The sequence below is a fragment of the Schistocerca nitens genome, chromosome 12 (assembly GCF_023898315.1).
Source record: "Schistocerca nitens isolate TAMUIC-IGC-003100 chromosome 12, iqSchNite1.1, whole genome shotgun sequence".
In the NCBI taxonomy this organism is placed as follows: Eukaryota; Metazoa; Arthropoda; class Insecta; order Orthoptera; family Acrididae; genus Schistocerca; species Schistocerca nitens.
This window is the reverse complement of record NC_064625.1, coordinates 110,503,299-110,521,870: the sequence shown is the minus strand read 5'-3', so window position 1 is coordinate 110,521,870 and position 18,572 is coordinate 110,503,299. Positions and strand designations below refer to the sequence as shown.

The following is an 18,572-nucleotide window of genomic DNA, read 5'->3' as shown; positions in this document are numbered from 1 at the left end:
CAGCACAGTCTCCAGACCTTTCACCAATTGAAAACGTCTGGTCAGTGGTGGCCGAGCAACTGGCTCGTCACAATACGCCAGTCACTACTCTTGATGAACTGTGGTATCTTGTTGAAGCTGCACGGGCAGCTGTACGTGTACACGCCATCAAAGCTCTGTTTGACTAAATGCCCGGGCGTATCAAGGCCGTTATTACGGCCAGAGGTGGTTGTTCTGGGTACTGATTTCTCAGGATTTATGCACCCAAATTGCGTGAAAATGTAATCACATGTCAGTTCTAGTATAATATATTTGTCCAATGAATACCCGTTCATCATCTGCATTTCTTCTTGGTGTAGCAATTTTAATGGCCAGTAGTGTATTAATTTTCCGCCTTGTTGGTGCATTGGCTATTATAAGTTTTATAGCGATTCACTGTAACCACCGGTCTAGCCTGCTATATATTGAGGGTAATCTGAACAGCCACCTCGTTAATAGGGCGGCAGATGGAGGGGAGTTGTAGCTGAATGTATTGCCCCTCCTGCAGGCAGCTCCACATGCCATATTTCAGCAGAATAATGCCTGGCCACATGTGGCAACGAATATGCAAATCTTTTTGAAGAATTACGGGTACAAGTGCTTCCCTATGTCGCACGTTTGCCTGACATAACGCCCGTTGAATATGTCTGGGATCTGGTTGGGAGGCAACTTGTTCATTGCTCCTATAAGCTGCATGTAATTTACCTGAACACCATACGCGGGCACTCTTTGATTCCATGCTGCGAAGTCTAGAGGTTTTGATTGCAGCACGTGGCAGCTTCACACCGTACTGAATTCTCACCGTCAGGGTGCATATATAGTTGTGTAATCCTAATCATTTGTTAGCTGTCATGTCCCTAATCCGTATACTGAATTTTACTGAAACTACATGTCTCCTGCACATGTTTGACAGTTTTTACAAATAGTAGTGTCGGTTGTAACTCGGTAACTCAGTCGGTAAGTCTCTGAGTGACAATTTGTACCATATTTTGAAGTACACTTTAAACTGTACATCCCTCTACAACTACCTGGATTAAGTCGCTTCAGAAGTCGCAAGATGGGAAACATATACCACCTTGTAAACTCACAATGCCTATAGAAGCACTGTGGTATTTACACCAACACTCGGCTCGAGGATAGCTTCACCTTATGATGACAAACCATCAGTACATATACATATTCGGCAAGCCACCATGCACTGTGTGGCGGACGGTGCTTTGTGACCATCTGTCACTCTCCTTCATTCTTGTTCCAATCACAAATGATTCTTGGTAAGAACTATTGCTGGTAGGTCTAGGTGTGGGCTTCAATCTCACTAGTTTTATCTTCATGGTCTTTTCGCGAGATATACGTAGGAGGAAATTATATATTCGTTAAGTCGCCTGGGAACGTATTCTCTCGGAACTTTCACCAATAGACCACGCCGTGATACAGAATGCCTTTGTTGCACCATCTGTCATTGGACCTGGTTCATCATATATGTGACGCTTTCGTGTCAACTAAATGATCCTGTAACGTAACGCACTGCTCTTCTTTTGGTCGTGTCTATTTACTGTGGTCGTGTCTATTTACTGCATCAATCCAATCTGGCACGGTTCCCAGACTGACGATCAGTACTCAAGTATTGGTCGAACCAGGGTTTTGTTGACGGACTACATTTCCCGAAGATTTTTCCAGTGAATCACAGTCTGCCATCTGCCTTTCGTACGATAATTTTTATGTGATCAACCCACTTAAATAGTCACTTACAGCAAAATTTCGGTAACACTCGCGAGAAAGGTTTAAGTACAGTGGCCGTTTCGACACTTACACCTTGTTCAGGCCGGAAAAAAATCATAACTACAGCAAAATACAAAATTTACATAGTAAACAGTATATTTGCCAAAAGAACCCGAAATAACTATACATTTCACATATTCATATTTGTTTCGCAGTCGTCACGTCTAGCGAATGCGCGATCTCCTCTTCCCCCTACCTCTCCCGCAGCTCCACCCGCAAACATGCGACATGTTATTGTGTGCAGTTTAATCACTGGAAGTAGTCATATTCGTAGAACTACGTATTAAAACTAATCGTGGCTAGGGCGGACCTCAGACTGAGATTCACTGGAAAAATACTCACAAGATGTAGTCCAGATCCATACGAGACACAACTAATAGAGGAAACAGAGAAGGTACAGAAAGAGCAGCGCATTTCGTTACAAGTTCCTTTAGTAAGCGCGAACGCGTCACGGAGATGCTCGGCCAATTTCAGTAGCAGTCGTTGCAAGAGAGCCGTTCTGAAACACGTGTGGGTTACTATCAAAATCACGAGGGTGTACGTCCCTGAAAGTATTAACCAATATATTGCTTCTTCGTATGTACATCACGTGAAAAGACCGTGATGATAAGATTAGAGATTCCAGCTCAGAAGGTTGCTCGCCAGTAATCGTTCTTCTCGTGAACCTTTTGAAATGGGAACAAGAAAAGGAGGGAGTGACAGTGGTCCACAAACTACCCTCCGCCACACACCGTAAGGTCACTTACGTAGATGTAGATGTAGTCTGCGACTAAGTGCAAGCCTTCCCTTTGCCCCTACCACCATGTCACACGCTACCAGACGCGCGGCGCTGTAGAGTAAGTTGCCTGCGTGGCAGGGGCACCCAGATGTTGCCGTTTGTCAATTTGAGTCGGACAAAGCGGGGCAGTAGTAAAAAATATAATGCGAGAAGCATCCTCAGCCATGTACATGGTAGTGAATACTGGCTTGAAGAATACAGGTGGAGATGTATATGATTTACGATCAAACGTTTCTTTCGATACAAACTTTTGGATCGTGGACTAGGATTGTCACATATTAAAACTGTAGCCAGGTCTTTTACGGTTAGCGAAGTGCATATTCTTACATGTATTCTGCGTTGACAGCTTGCAGCAAGTCGTTACATTGGGATCAATCTTCTCAAAGTATTAATAGATCTTTTCGCAGTTTTCCACAGATGGTACTGTTATACGATGGTGTGCAAAGCTTGAGGAGGAGAGTAATTTCCGCATAATGCGTCAGTGCCAAGTAACATAGCTCGATGAAATTGCTACAGTATAGTACAGCAGATAACTGTAAGAAATACACAGTGTGTCGAATAGAAATGACAGTTTTATTGAAAGACAATATATGCGAGGGTTGGAATTTTTTGCACTGTACGTGCTTGAGCATTGTCCTACAAAATGATGGTCAGGTCCTGCACAAAGTGTCATCACTTCTGTCTCTAAGCTGGTCGTAGGTTGTGTTCCAAAAATGAACAGCATAGAGAATTCATAGCACGTCTTTTGGAATGTTGCGAACGTACATCTATACTCTGTAAGGGGTACTTTATGTTGCACGAAATTTAGATCTCCGTCCTTTGCCATTTGCGGATACAGCTTGGGAAGAATGCTCACACACCGCTGTGGAAGCTGTTATTTTCGCCTAATCTCGTCTTCTCCGTCTCCACCGTGCAGCTTAAAATTTTTTGACATTTCTGCTACACATTCTCGACTATTCGCAGCGTCCTTCCTTGCATACGCCTCAAACCCCTTGTTAGTTGAGGCTTCTATGGGTCGCATTCACTTGAGGACTGGGCGGTAGAAACATTTTGTAAGCCGTTTTTCTTGTAGACAGACTGCATTCTTTTACTACCGCCGTTCACTTACTTACAAATGAACCTACACTGTCAGTCCAAAAAGGTTAGACACTGATTTTATTCCGGGTGTATGAGTGGTATCAGTGCTGTAACAGCAGTGGCGGCTTGAACCAACAACAGCAAAGAACAGACATGGCTATTTGATCAGTCAGTTGTGAGCGGTCATTGTTAGGTAGTGGATGTGTGGCGGTAGTGTGCCTACCTTGCACGTCACAGATAGCAATAGAGAAACTTCTCCTAATATAGTGCCCAAGACATTCTCGAGAACGTTTTGGAGACGAGAAAGGTGTGTGTAAAATTTGTCCCGAAAACCTTGACTCCCAAAATAGGAGATAATTAACAAAACAACGTGTGGACGTCTGGCGCGAGTTGATTGAAATGAAGGGATAATTAGTTCTGCAAAGAACCATCACGTGGCGGGACTTCGTTTTATTAATACGAACCTACCAAAAAGCGACGAAGTGCCGTACGTGTGTGTGGTGGTTCACCAAGACGGAAGAAGGTGCGAACGTGATGCGAGAACTGAACAACATACCAGAGAAGGATTTTTATGACTGTTTCACCTGGTTATATGAACGTTCTTAGTACTCATCTAGGGTTTGGGAGGGGGTGGAGGGGGGATGGGGGGAAGATAATGTAGAACATCTGAAGCCTTAAAACCACCACATCAACTTTTGTAAGTTGTAATTAATCCAGTTTGGACTGACGCGGTGTGTGGTTGTTCCGCTTCCATCATCTCCGCACTGCTACTCCCTAATATCTGTATAACGTGGCTCATTACTCCTACAGTCAAATGAAATCACGCTTTCAGGTTTTGTGAAGTGCACAAGCTTACAGTTCCCTACGTTAAGAACCAGATGTTTACATTACACTGATATTTAATCGAGTTCTACGGGATTTTACTGAAATATGAACCGGATATAAGTTAATATCACAGGTAAATGTAAGATCAGGGCAGAATCTGAGGTTGTATCTAATATTACCCTCCCCGCTGCCTTAGTCACAAGAACAATGCGATCTGAATCTGACACAAACAATGTTTCCCGACGCGTCGGTGATTTCTGTAGATGAAACAGTTTTATTCTGATTTGAGATTAAAATAAACTGTACTGTTTGCGGGATGTTTGGGCCAATTCCACTGCGCTGCTTGCAGGTGGGTGGCGGCTTAACGCTCTTCTGCAAGACTCCTGAGCCACTGTTCACTGAAATCACCTCGTAACCACAACAGCCACTTTCCAGACGTAACAGAGAAGTAGGATTTGTATAGGAACATAAAAACACACAAGTCATATAGAATACATAAATTTTCCAACCACCACCGTAAAGTAAGGATAGTGTTATAAAAGATGTGTAATTACCCTTTTTTGCACGAAGAAAAATACACTGCCACACATTTCCACGCAATACCTAAGAATACTCGTAGGGAATATTCGCTAGATGTCTTTGTCTAGTAAGAGCAGACCTGACTGAATTGGTGTTAACGGTACCTCTAAGTGTAAGCGATGCACAATGAAATTATAAAAATTACAACTTAGCTTTAATTGTGTGCATACTTATATGCCTACTACGTATTCTCTCGAGCAACAGACTACGTTAATGAATGTGACTTTGCGAAACAGTGACTGTAAACTTTTGTGATGAGTAGTTTGGACGACTAAGTGAGGCATGTTTTTCAACTGAGCCGTCTCGGAATAACAATATAAGTACTTGCGTCCCAGAGCACCTCGGTAATTTTGTATTCCTACACAATAACGGCTGACCCTTCACAGCACTGGTGCGCTGCCGGGCATCTTGAGCAACAAGACGTGACGCCCTCAGCGCTGCAGGGACACCGCTGCGCTACGATGACACCATTACAGCTGGCGGTCTCTACCGGTGTGGTCGTGTTCGATGCTGTCTAAAGGTGGCTGCACGTATTACTGCATGCTTGGCAAACACACATGATTACGCTTTTTGCACCAGGATGTGCATATCCCTCATGCCTCTATAAGGCTCAAGTATGTTTGTACAAGCATCAGTTCGTACCTGAAACATGCCGAGCTCAAATGAAGATGGTCTCACGTAGCTGGTCCAGAATAAATAATGATTTTGTTAAGGTACGGAATTTTCCGCAATTAAAGGAAAATATCTTTAACAGCGCTAATGTAACTAATTACCAGTCTAACCTTATCCATTACGAATGTTTAAGAACCCGTGACTGTTTATTCAATGCAGATTTCAGAAAGCGGCAAGCAGTCACTTTTTTGAAATAGTTATCTATTCCACGAACCGGTTTTCTAACCTTTTCAGGCTCATCTTTAGATGATGTACAGCTGTGTAACATACCGTACACCATCTGAAGATGAGCCTGAAAACGTTTCAAAACCGGTTCATGGAATAGATAACTATTTCAAAAAAGTCACTGGTTACAGTTTTCTGTACCTATATTGAAATACCAGTTTTCTTGAAAACCTATGTCACTTCTCTTCCTTCGAAATTAGATGCTAAACTGATGAAAATATCACACCAACAGCTTGCATACCTCATATGCAGCAGTCCCTAATTTATTACTAATTTCAGTTTTTTCTTTTCCCTATATAATTTGATCTCAGTGAATTTATGTTTTTTGTTACGACGTCTTTCTCTGCTGCAGAATAAACTACTCTATATTTAGCCAGATGAATATCATAAGCAGCATCGCTGTTTGCTTTATCATGATATCCGTTCGATCTGATATTCCACAGGAAAATCTGACTTTTATAAAAGCATATAAAATTTTCCAAGTATTCGTAGTTCGTATGTTTCATATCGCTCGACGTGATTCGCAAACATGCTTAACTGAAATTCGATCAAGCATCAAGCAGCAGTACGGTGGTCACGCTCTGTTGTACATCCGCAACGTCTGCGTGCCCAGCTACATTGCTCAACGAAAGGCAATGCAAGATTTGGCGCCTGTGGATATTTTTGTTTCCCCGCCTTAAATCAGCCCTGAAAAAGGCTTAACGCTGCGTAGGCGTTGCGCGTGACCACGGTGCTTCGAATTCCGCAACAACCGATACGAAATAGCAGTGCCTGTGTTATTAAGAAGTACGACGCAGTGCCCTTTCGGATGTTGCATGGCAGTTCTTAATAACACAGGCTCTGCTATATCTTATTTATTTGCCAATGCGACGTCCTCAACTCCCAATAAATATGTGTTTCCTGGACGGGAATATACGTAACCTACTAGTACAGTTTGCGATACAAGGATGACAGCATATGCAAGCTTTGAGTCTCGCCGTGATTCGTGCTCGGATGGCCGAAGCGGCTAAGGCGACCGTTCGCAGAAAGCGGAAAATCGGATTTCGAGTCCCGATCCGACACAAATTTTCATTGTCGTCGTTCCAGTATACAGCCGAAGGTGGTTCACATTCGCAACTACGAATACATTTCCTGTACACCCACAAGAAACGTTTGCTGACAGTTTCCAACTACAACCAAAGTCTGAAGTGTGTTGCAGCTAATGGTGACTGCTTTGAAGGCAAGAAAAATTACTTTGTAACTCTTGTTTCTTTTATTTAATGAGACCATTCGCCGAATTTTTAGACGTATCTTGTGTGTAGGAACGAAAAGACAATGAAACATGCGAATATCCTAATAAACATATATCCGCAAGCCAATGCTTTCCCCAGTATGACATGTACGAGGAAGTACGTTGACGCCTCATAACAGAGTACCCGAGGTTCTAGGCTGCAGACATGCACTTGGGTACAAACACATTACAACCAGTATTCCAAATAGTCATCGTTTATGGAAGGCTGACTTCGATACGTCCCCTCATCGATGCCCGTACACGTTCAGAACTCTCAGGCGTGTGCCGAATGCACTGACAACCACCCACAATGCGTTCCCGGAGTTCACCGACAGAGTTGGAATGCATCAAAGCTTCCAAATATCCCCACACAAAAAGTGACCACCGGGCTCAAATAGGGCGACCTAGAAGGCCACGGTGTAGCCGAGCCAAGAGCAATACACTAGCTGTCGACTATTCGTGCTAAGTATTCCTGAGCAGCCACGTAGAACTGTGCCGGTGCACCATCATGCATGTAGCACAAAGAACATCATCCAAACACACATTAACAATTCTTAAAAAACAAAAACGACATTTCTTTCATTAAGTTTTGTTTATTTCTTGACACAACCATTTTCTACGACACAATCACAACCGGTTTCGGCCACAATGCGGCCACCTTCAGAAGCTACAAACCTTCAAGCAAGTAACAACATTTTTACTAGATTTGCTTGCAAGCTAAGTAAAATGCTGCCGAAAAATACACTCCTGGAAATTGAAATAAGAACACCGTGAATTCATTGTCCCAGGAAGGGGAAACTTTATTGACACATTCCTGGGGTCAGATACATCACATGATCACACTGACAGAACCACAGGCACATAGACACAGGCAACAGAGCATGCACAATGTCGGCACTAGTACAGTGTATATCCACCTTTCGCAGCAATGCAGGCTGCTATTCTCCCATGGAGACGATCGTAGAGATGCTGGATGTAGTCCTGTGGAACGGCTTGCCATGCCATTTCCACCTGGCGCCTCAGTTGGACCAGCGTTCGTGCTGGACGTGCAGACCGCGTGAGACGACGCTTCATCCAGTCCCAAACATGCTCAATGGGGGACAGATCCGGAGATCTTGCTGGCCAGGGTAGTTGACTTACACCTTCTAGAGCACGTTGGGTGGCACGGGATACATGCGGACGTGCATTGTCCTGTTGGAACAGCAAGTTCCCTTGCCGGTCTAGGAATGGTAGAACGATGGGTTCGATGACGGTTTGGATGTACCGTGCACTATTCAGTGTCCCCTCGACGATCACCAGTGGTGTACGGCCAGTGTAGGAGATCGCTCCCCACACCATGATGCCGGGTGTTGGCCCTGTGTGCCTCGGTCGTATGCAGTCCTGATTGTGGCGCTCATCTGCACGGCGCCAAACACGCATACGACCATCATTGGCACCAAGGCAGAAGCGACTCTCATCGCTGAAGACGACACGTCTCCATTCGTCCCTCCATTCACGCCTGTCGCGACACCACTGGAGGCGGGCTGCACGATGTTGGGGCGTGAGCGGAAGACGGCCTAACGGTGTGCGGGACCGTAGCCCAGCTTCATGGAGACGGTTGCGAATGGTCCTCGCCGATACCCCAGGAGCAACAGTGTCCCTAATTTGCTGGGAAGTGGCGGTGCGGTCCCCTACGGCACTGCGTAGGATCCTACGGTCTTGGCGTGCATCCGTGCGTCGCTGCGGTCCGGTCCCAGGTCGACGGGCACGTGCACCTTCCGCCGACCACTGGCGACAACATCGATGTACTGTGGAGACCTCACGCCCCACGTGTTGACCAATTCGGCGGTACGTCCACCCGGCCTCCCGCATGCCCACTATACGCCCTCGCTCAAAGTCCGTCAACTGCACATACGGTTCACGTCCACGCTGTCGCGGCATGCTACCAGTGTTAAAGACTGCGATGGAGCTCCGTATGCCACGGCAAACTGGCTGACACTGACGGCGGCGGTGCACAAATGCTGCGCAGCTAGCGCCATTCGACGGCCAACACCGCGGTTCCTGGTGTGTCCGCTGTGCCGTGCGTGTGATCATTGCTTGTACAGCCCTCTCGCAGTGTCCGGAGCAAGTATGGTGGGTCTGACACACCGGTGTCAATGTGTTCTTTTTTCCATTTCCAGGAGTGTATATAGAGCATACCTAAAAGATGCATTTCGTGCACACGTGGTCATACGTTATCGTACTGAACGCAAAAGCAAAAATCAGGGAAGTATACACGGTGATCCAAAAATAGACGGCAAAACTTCAGAAATGGATTCCTCATATAGCAAGAAGAAAAAGTAAAATAAACACGGCGTCTAAAATGCGTACCCTAAGAGATATGACTACTTCTTCGATACTGTGAAACACATCTCTACATCTGCAAGTTCCTAGCTTCCCATATTTTGGGAGGAGTTAGTATGGACCAAAAAAAGAAAAAAAATGTCCAGTAAACATAGGTTGTAAAACGCATACCTTAAGAACTATGAGAACTTGTTGATCTTCGCTGCTGCCACCCATGTCTCTTATTGAACACGTGCTGTAGCTCCTAAAGTATACATTCTAGAGTCTGTGTGTAATGGACACTTTTTCTTGTTTTGGTCCGTACTAACTTCTCCCAAAATACGGGAAGCTAGGAACTTGCAGTTGTAGAGATGTGTTTTACGGTAAATAAGATGAACAAGTACTCAAAGCTTTTAAGGTACGTATTTTGGAGTCCATGTTTACTAGACTATTTTTCTTCTTATCATATGTGGAATCCATTCCTGAAATTCTGCCGTAGACTTTTGGAACACACTGTGTGGGTACAGCTAAGAATATTCTTAGTTGTACCTATATAGTCCCCGCCTTTTTTGCTTTTATGTACAGTTTGACAAAGCACGAACATGTGTTCACCAAATGCCTTTCTTTTTATGTATGATCCACATGTATTTCAACAGCACTTTACTTAGCTCACAAGTATATACAGTTATCTTCTTTGAAGTTGGAAAATAACCTTTTTTATCTTTATCCATTGCAGCCGAAACCGGTGATGATTATGTCATAAGTATAAACAAAACTTTATGACATTGGCACGACTACAGTAGCGCATATGTCGTATCGGGGGAACGGTTGGTTTCTAGACCGATGTTTATTGGGATTATTTGCTTGTTTTATTGTCTTCTGCTCGCCCCTTTCGCTTGTACTTATAATAGACACCTATATACAGGGAGAGGCGCTAACTTTTCTCCTGTTACTTTTGACCTGTTAAAGGTATTTGTAATCTTTCTTCACCCAGACGAACAGTGACTGGGGGCTCGTGAAACAATGAGGAGTGCGTTCTTGCAACTTCCTTTCCTGTGTGTGTGTATGTGTGTGTGTGTGAGAGAGAGAGAGAGAGAGAGAGAGAGAGAGAGAGACCTCATCACAATCATACAGGGAGTACACTGAGTATTTTGAGATGAAAATAGTCGGAACTGAATAATTTAGAAGCCCTGAACGAAAGTGCATTTAGGGAACATGTTTTAAAAATGCGTAGGACTTTGGTGGATGTACTTTTAAAAAACGACACATTATCATCTGTGGCATATCCTTTGTGTTTTACGTGAAGTGGTTTGGTACGGTCCCACCTGCCTGCCAAGCTGTAGAGGGAGTTGTTATCTTAATTTTTAAAAAAAAAAAACTGCAATTCATTTCCAACCTTAGTTCTTTATCTCAAAGTAATCACTTCAGGTTCGTCTGCTATCTTCATAGAGATTTGCGACCGTCAGTTCTGTTGGCGAAAAATCCACAAAATCGCTAACTATAATTATTCAGCAGGAATGACAAAAGACTTTTCGCAGCCGCTTACACTTAGAGTTGGTTCAATAGTTCCCAGGATGACTCTCTGGAAGAATGCAATTGTCCTTGAAATTGACACACGCGAATCTTTCAGAAATTTGTGTGCCCAGCGTGGAAATAGTGTGGCTTAATTATTTGTATAACATGCCTGAGAGAAAGAGCATGTCAATTGACATACAACAACTAAAAGACAGCGACAAAAGAGAAGTTGACACAGAATCCTTAAACTGCATGCTGGAGTATAAATAGAACGACCTCAAGTAGCGTTCCGTCGTTTTCTTTATGTACAGCAAGCATTCCAGTGCGACATTTCTCCACAGTTGCAACATCGGTGTGCACTCGAAACGTAAGCCGGAGAGACTGGTTTAAGAATAGTCGCGTAGTTCAAGAACGACACTTTCCTGAAGACGGAAGTTGGAGGCGTGGTGCAGAAAGACCTACCGATCACAGCTTGCTGGCGAATTGTGGAACAACGGGTTTTTATCAGGCAGTCCAAGATCCAAATATTTTCCATTGGGACTCTCTCTATCCCAATACCACATCTCCTGGTAATTTTTACCGCATTTGTCCATTTCCAGCTCTTAGTTTGACTATGAAATTTCGGACAAAAATCCAGTGCGTAAATTGTAGGTCAAACTGTGGCTCGCTGTTCTCATCCGTATTTTGTAATAACATGCACCTAACAACAAACAGCCGAATCCAAAAATGTCAATAAATGCTTCGAGCTTTTAGTTTTCCTGCACAGTAATAAACGAAAATATTTACAGAGACAGTAATATTTTAAGATGTTAATTGAATTTTCCGTCGGTGGTTGGCAGAACATAATAATAATAATATTAAAGAAGGAGAACACTTCCTAATATTCTGTACGAACAGGCTTTCGGCTTCTCAGACCATCTTCAGGTGACACTGAATGTCGCAAGCACAGATAAACATAATGTGCGACATACACGGATGATATTTGTACAGAAGATGAGAGTTTACGTAGGTGAACATTACATTTTTTGTCACATAAAAATAATTACACTAATTAACTAAGGAGTTAAACAAAGCTTTTATGTGGAGATATATTTAACAACTCATGAGCGATCAGATTCATTTACATTCTGAGTCTAGTTTTTGTAAGGGAAAAACGGAAAAGGAGTCTGATCATTTAATACTAGGTTGGCATTCTGTGTTGATATCCAGTAGCGTCGTCTTTCTGCTTTTCTTGACACAATGTAAAACTTTACATTCTACATCATATGAATGATTTTCTGCTAAAAGATGATCAGCAAAGATTGGACCTTTCTTCCTTCATCTCCAGCTTCTCTCATGTTCACGTAGCCTAATTGCCACAGCTCTCTCTGCCGACTGACCAATATACACTTCTTCACACTGCTTGCAAATGATTTGTTATACACTATTCCATGCCAAGGTTTGTAATTTGTCTTTACTATTGAATAATATTTTTTATATGCTATTGTTATTACAAACTGCAGGTCTGTATTTGCGAGACTAACTTTTTTACAACGCTGTCTGAAATGTTGCCAGTACATGGAATTTTGCACCAAGCTTTGTCGCTACTGAGTGACTGTTGTTGACCAGCGTAGACAAGTGGTGTAATTTTCTGCATTTTCTTTTTTCGTCTTATGTTATAAATCAGAGCAGAGCTATGCCATTGCTGGAAGCCACACACCACTGAATGAAAAGCTGCATGTTTGTGGTTGTGTTGATGCTGGGAGATTGCAGGCATTACCGTATCAGTAGCTTTTACTAACATCTATATTAAGGACTAAGATATTTATAGAAGGGGCTCCCAACTCAATTGTTAGCTTAATTTCCTTATGTCATGAGTTCGAATGCCGCAATAATGTATCTAATTGTCTAGTGCTAATGGTCCACAAATACAGCACATCAAAGACATACGTGAACCAGCACTTAATTTTGCATATTTGCTCGAAACTGTCCATGAAACTTTCAGATAGTGTAGGACTAAAAGGTGAACCCGTAGCTGGCCATCAGACTGACTATAATACTTGTTTTGAAACTCGAAGTAATTCTGTTTTACACACATTAGAACAGCATCGACTATGTAATGAAATTCTACTGGATTTACTTTGGATTTGTGCAAAAGATCAGTTAATATGTTTTCAGATTCATCAGTAGGAACATTTGTAAATAAGCTAGCGACATCGAACGATACTAGTTTACAACTGGGTGGGATTTCAACGAACTGATGAAAACCATCATCACGTCAGGTAAGCTATTATGTCTGAAACCAACAGTTTCATTTGTGTACCTCCACATAAAACCTTTGTTTGTCCTCCCCACCTTCTTTAGTTAATGTGATTATTTGTACGTGACAAAAATGTAATGTTTACATAAATAAACACTGTCATTCTTGTATCTTCTATAAAGGTTATATCATGTTTATCTGTATTTGCGCCATTGTCACCTCAATATGGCCTAAGCAGCTGAAAGCTGATCAGTTAGCGAATAAATATAATCATGCAGAAAATTAGGAAGTGTTTTCCTTTTTAATATTTTAAGACGTGCTTACTATTAATTGAAGTCGGTAGCTCAGCCACTGCAGGATTGGCGGATGTGAGAGGGGGAATGTTTTGTTGTTTGTCGCCCAGTACTGACAGCTAACGGGAATGCGCGATTCGTAACGATCAGCTGCTATGGTATAAATTTTGACACAGAAGTGACATGGAGTTGTGAACGCGCGTTATCGAGATGGACATTTTCATAAGTGGTACATATTTGTAGCAAAGAATATTAACTTGAGGCTACTGTAATGCAGTTCAATGAGTAGAATAAACATTCGTGATCGTGCTTCATAATGTATACTACTTATCTGTAAGTAAAATTATTGTTAATAATCAGTTACTCATCCGCTCACGTGACCAACACAACAACAGTTGGTCAAACAATTATGGTGTCACAACTTTGGGTGACAGAGGGTCTGAAACACAGAACACTCCACACGAAGTGATCCGAACTTTATTGACTAGTGCTTTGGGGCCAGCAACCAAGATATAGCGCCCTTTCTATAGCTGCTCTGAGGGGGGGGGGGGGGGGGGCTCATGACATACTAATTTTTGTACGTTGCCAATTAATACACTCCTGGAAATGGAAAAAAGAACACATTGACACCGGTGTGTCAGACCCACCATACTTGCTCCGGACACTGCGAGAGGGCTGTACAAGCAATGATCACACGCACGGCACAGCGGACACACCAGGAACCACGGTGTTGGCCGTCGAATGGCGCTAGCTGCGCAGCATTTGTGCACCGCCGCCGTCAGTGTCAGCCAGTTTGCCGTGGCATACGGAGCTCCATCGCAGTCTTTAACACTGGTAGCATGCCGCGACAGCGTGGACGTGAACCGTATGTGCAGTTGACGGACTTTGAGCGAGGGCGTATAGTGGGCATGCGGGAGGCCGGGTGGACGTACCGCCGAATTGCTCAACACGTGTGGCGTGAGGTCTCCACAGTACATCGATGTTGTCGCCAGTGGTCGGCGGAAGGTGCACGTGCCCGTCGACCTGGGACCGGACCGCAGCGACGCACGGATGCACGCCAAGACCGTAGGATCCTACGCAGTGCCGTAGGGGACCGCACCGCCACTTTCCAGCAAATTAGGGACACTGTTGCTCCTGGGGTATCGGCGAGGACCATTCGCAACCGTCTCCATGAAGCTGGGCTACGGTCCCGCACACCGTTAGGCCGTCTTCCGCTCACGCCCCAACATCGTGCAGCCCGCCTCCAGTGGTGTCGCGACAGGCGTGAATGGAGGGACGAATGGAGACGTGTCGTCTTCAGCGATGAGAGTCGCTTCTGCCTTGGTGCCAATGATGGTCGTATGCGTGTTTGGCGCCGTGCAGGTGAGCGCCACAATCAGGACTGCATACGACCGAGGCACACAGGGCCAACACCCGGCATCATGGTGTGGGGAGCGATCTCCTACACTGGCCGTACACCACTGGTGATCGTCGAGGGGACACTGAATAGTGCACGGTACATCCAAACCGTCATCGAACCCATCGTTCTACCATTCCTAGACCGGCAAGGGAACTTGCTGTTCCAACAGGACAATGCACGTCCGTATGTATCCCGTGCCACCCAACGTGCTCTAGAAGGTGTAAGTCAACTACCCTGGCCAGCAAGATCTCCGGATCTGTCCCCCATTGAGCATGTTTGGGACTGGATGAAGCGTCGTCTCACGCGGTCTGCACGTCCAGCACGAACGCTGGTCCAACTGAGGCGCCAGGTGGAAATGGCATGGCAAGCCGTTCCACAGGACTACATCCAGCATCTCTACGATCGTCTCCATGGGAGAATAGCAGCCTGCATTGCTGCGAAAGGTGGATATACACTGTACTAGTGCCGACATTGTGCATGCTCTGTTGCCTGTGTCTATGTGCCTGTGGTTCTGTCAGTGTTATCATGTGATGTATCTGACCCCAGGAATGTGTCAATAAAGTTTCCCCTTCCTGGGACAATGAATTCACGGTGTTCTTATTTCAATTTCCAGGAGTGTAATACGTAAGATCGGTACATACGAGGTGTGGCTAGAAAAAAACCGGACTAGTACTGGTGAAACAATAAAACGAATGCAATAAGGCTGAAAGTCGCCGTTTAACAATCAGAGCAGTGTCTGAGTTAACAGGAGTTGACAAGGAAAGTGTTAGGCAGATTCTTCATGAAAGTTTCAACATGAACAAAGTGTGTTCAAAAATGGTTCCAAAGTGTCTCACAATTGAACAGAAGGAACGCCGAAGAATGATTTGTTCTGACATCCTGGAAAACATTGAAAGTGATCCCACCCCGGCGATCTTGTCGAACAAGTTTACCGATTTTTTCAATGTTTGCATCAGTTTTTGCTGACAATGGTCTGCCAGTGCGAGTGTCATCACTGGTGTCTTCGCGGCCATCTTTAAATCGTTTAAACCACTCAAACACTTGTGTTCGCGATAAACAATCATCGCCGTACACTTGTTGTAACATTACAAACGTTTCACTTGCAGGTTTTCCTAGTTTGAAACAAAATTTGATGTTAACACGCTGTTCTTTCTGTACGCTCAACATTTTCCGACGCACAGACAAAACGTCAACTACTTAAAACAGACGCCACGGGCAGACTGAGTGCAGGAGGCAGATGAAACTCGAGCAGTAGGCGGAGCGAGAGTCACGTGACAGGCCACGCGACTTTCGGCCTTATTGCATTCGTTTTATTGTTTCACCAGTACTAGTCCGGTTTTTTTCTAGCCACACCTCGTATGCAGTCCGAGGTGCCAGTCCACACTATTGGTCCCTGAGCGAAAACGTTTGACGGCTACTGTTCTAGGTACTCTTGTTTTCGTTCTGCTCAAACATTTTCGACCAAAAAGAAAGAAAAGAGGGAGAAAAAAATGGGAAACTAAATTACAAATCACATTCACTTCTATACGCAACAAGTCTGGAGAACGGCTTATTTTGTTAGGCGTTCACCATGTTAACATTGTCTACGTCGTAAGCAGCTCTCCGCGCCCATTCAGACGACGTGTTCTGTGCAACACATTCAGATCGCCTGATGATGACTTGATAATATGTCGAAACTTGTGTCACCTCGGAATGAAATACGTTGCTGATACCTTACAGCAGTATCTGCAGCGAGGGGGGTACGTAACAGAGATACGTTATTTATACAGAAACCAGTTTCTCAGGTTGGCGAGTGCACACAGGTTGTAACGGGGCTCGGTAAGATACACACACACACATACGGCTGTCCTCGGTTAGCTCGGCTTTCTCCCTAAGCGCGGAGCAATTATGATCCTCCAGATGGACATTTCAGCAGCTTCGCTTCTCTCTGTCACTTACCGGCGTCTCTCGTTTGCCGCACAGCGCCTACATCTGCAAAAGAAAGAGAAAATAAAAGATGTTAGAGATCGTATCACAGAGATGAGCTAAGCTTCAAAAATAACAATTTCTGCAAAAAGCACATAAGTATTATTCACAAACACATCGTGTGGACATAAAGAAAATTGGGAATCTACAGGGCGGCCGGAAAGTAACTCCCGATTTTCAATTTCTATTGGTGTTATGTGTACATATCAATGAAATTTATCCTGTTCTATAGATCAAAGTTTGTAATTATTCATATTTTTCCAGATCCAGTGAAGTTTTTGATGCTTCTTTGAAACCGCAGATATGTCACGACGATTAAGCATTGGGGAGAGAGTCAAAATAACAGCAAGATTTGAGGAGTGGCAGTTTATAATTCAGGTGCGGCGAAGACGGTGGAACCAAGATGGGAGAAAAGCTGTTCTGGGTGCGAAAACAGTCAAAAACTGCCAAAGAATATTTAGACTACCGGAAGCGTCGTGGATATCAAGGGAACAGGGAGGCCTTTGACTTCAGAATCAGAGGGAAAGGTAGCTACAGCAAAAGCATAGAGAAAGAAGCGAAAAATTTGAAAGCAAGTAAGTAATCCCAATTCTGTTTTACAAAGAGTACTCTACGCCACTGGCCTCTTACCTATCTTGCATTTATAGCAAATCTGTTGCCCAGCGCAAAGTCCCAAACGATTGGAAAAAGTGCAGGTGACTCATATACGAGGGCAGTTCAATAAGTAATGCAACACATTTTTTTTCTGAAACAGGGGTTGTTTTATTCAGCATTGAAATACACCAGGTTATTCCCCAATCTTTTAGCTACACAACACTATTTTTCAACGTAATCTCCATTCAATGCTACGGCCTTACGCCACCTTGAAATGAGGGCCTGTATGCCTGCACGGTACCATTCCACTGGTCGATGTCGGAGCCAACGTCGTACTGCATCAATAACTTCTTCATCATCCGCGTAGTGCGTCCCACGGATTGCGTCCTTCATTGGGCCAAACATATGGAAATCCGACGGTGCGAGATCGGGGCTGTAGGGTGCATGAGGAAGAACAGTCCACTGAAGTTTTGTGAGCTCCTCTCGGGTGCGAAGACTTGTGTGAGGTCTTGCGTTGTCATGAAGAAGGAGAAGTTCGTTCAGATTTTTGTGCCTACGAACACGCTGAAGTCGTTTCTTCAGTTTCTGAAGAGTGGCACAATACACTTCAGAGTTGATCGTTTGACCATGGGGAAGGACATCGAACAGAATAACCCCTTCAGCGTCCCAGAAGACTGTAACCGTGACTTTACCAGCTGAGGGTATGGCTTTAAACTTTTTCTTGGTAGGGGAGTGGGTGTGGCGCCACTCCATTGATTGCCGTTTTGTTTCAGGTTCGAAGTGATGAACCCATGTTTCATCGCCTGTAACAATCTTTGACAAGAAATTGTCACCCTCAGCCACATGACGAGCAAGCAATTCCACACAGATGGTTCTCCTTTGCTCTTTATGGTGTTCGGTTAGACAACGAGGGACCCAGCGGGAACAAACCTTTGAATATCCCAACTGGTGAGCAATTGTGACAGCACTACCAACAGAGATGTCAAGTTGAGCACTGAGTTGTTTGATGGTGATCCGTCGATCATCTCGAACGAGTGTGTTCG

At 44.3% G+C, this 18,572-nt stretch overlaps 1 protein-coding gene across 1 annotated transcript in view; it reads right to left on the bottom strand.

The window, feature by feature from the left end:
* Positions 1-16,920, bottom strand: part of LOC126214938 (uncharacterized) — a 204,651-nt gene extending 187,731 nt beyond the window's left edge. The window contains exon 1 of the mRNA XM_049941576.1: positions 16,909-16,920. The gene's annotated coding sequence lies outside the window, so the exon portion shown is untranslated. The remainder of the gene's footprint in view (positions 1-16,908) is intronic.
* Positions 16,921-18,572: the final 1,652 nt, after the last annotated feature.